Below are 1,186 nucleotides of genomic sequence, written 5' to 3'. Positions count from 1 at the left end.
AAGGATGGACGAACCCCTTTCCCTAGCTTCTCGTGGGAACAACAATGGCAACACCAAACATAGTTGTAGTAAGTGCGTTTCAAAACAAAAGAACGCGCAGGGCTCCCGACAATGGGTCGGCCAAAAATGCCGACTAATCTAGAGCTGGGGGAGCCAATGAAAATGGATTCAATGTAATGGATCGGCGGGATTTCGCAACCTTTGGGTGGACGGAGCGACTGAATCACGACTTGCTAGAGTGCTACGATGCGAGTGTGGCCCCTGAACGGAGTTACATGACACGGCTGCATGCTCTGTGGTGCGAGAAACACGCGGAGCTATCGCACTTTTCGCTGCAACGTCTGCGAAACCATGCTGAACTATTCCGTAAAAGGGGCTATGTAAGCAGAACGCCTACTCTACCACAGCTAGAACAAGCCGGCAACAGAGAAAGAGAGGCGACACTAAGAACAACCGCGGGCAGACATCCAATAGATGAAGAGTGATGCTTTACGACCCGGAGAAACATCAACATCAAGGTTTCTGTAAAGCCTAAAGATCTGGCTAAGGTTCGAAAGTTCGCGCGTGAAATCCGGACCCGTTATCACAAACTTAACAAGTCAAAGCTGCTGACCATCAGACAGCATATTGTTGAGAGAATACGGATTAAATCTGACGCTAAGAGGAGTCTAGAGCGAAGGGAGAGGTGGTTCAGAGAAAATCAACAGTTTCTCTCTGACCTATCTCGACTCTTCAAAGACCCTCCAGTTACTGTCGAACACCCACCCAAACCAGAGGAGGTCGAAGTATTTTGAAGAGAAGTCTACGAAGTTTAGCATAGACTGGACGAAGACTCAGAAAATATAAAGAGCTTCAAGGAATTATGTGTTGCCCTCATAACACCTGATAAAGAATGCCCACCCATCACTACCGAGGAGGTGAAAAAAGTATTAAGAGGGATGAAGAACTATTCCGCACCGGGACCAGATTGTATCAAAACCTTCTGGTGGACAAAGTTTTCTTCAACCCATCAGCATTGGGCCCGTATTTTCTCCTCATATTTAAAGTCGGAGGCTGGATTGATTATCGGAAAGCTTGCGATTCGACATCCCATAGACTTATCATCTGTCTTTTGGAAATCTTAAAGGTTCATCCGCAAATAGTTGGGTGCATAGAGAGATTGAAGCCGCTTTGGAAAACCAGATTT

General features: G+C 46.5%; 1 protein-coding gene across 1 annotated transcript in view; it reads left to right on the top strand.

Annotated features, from left to right (window-relative positions):
• LOC117177737 (sodium- and chloride-dependent GABA transporter 1-like) overlaps positions 1–1,186 on the top strand; it is a 344,932-nt gene that overhangs the window by 283,237 nt on the left and 60,509 nt on the right. The gene's annotated exons all lie outside the window — the stretch shown is intronic.

The sequence above is a fragment of the Belonocnema kinseyi genome, chromosome 8, assembly GCF_010883055.1.
Source record: "Belonocnema kinseyi isolate 2016_QV_RU_SX_M_011 chromosome 8, B_treatae_v1, whole genome shotgun sequence".
Classification (NCBI taxonomy): Eukaryota; Metazoa; Arthropoda; class Insecta; order Hymenoptera; family Cynipidae; genus Belonocnema; species Belonocnema kinseyi.
The sequence above is the reverse complement of the archived record's forward strand: the minus strand, read 5'-3'. Positions and strand labels throughout refer to the sequence as shown.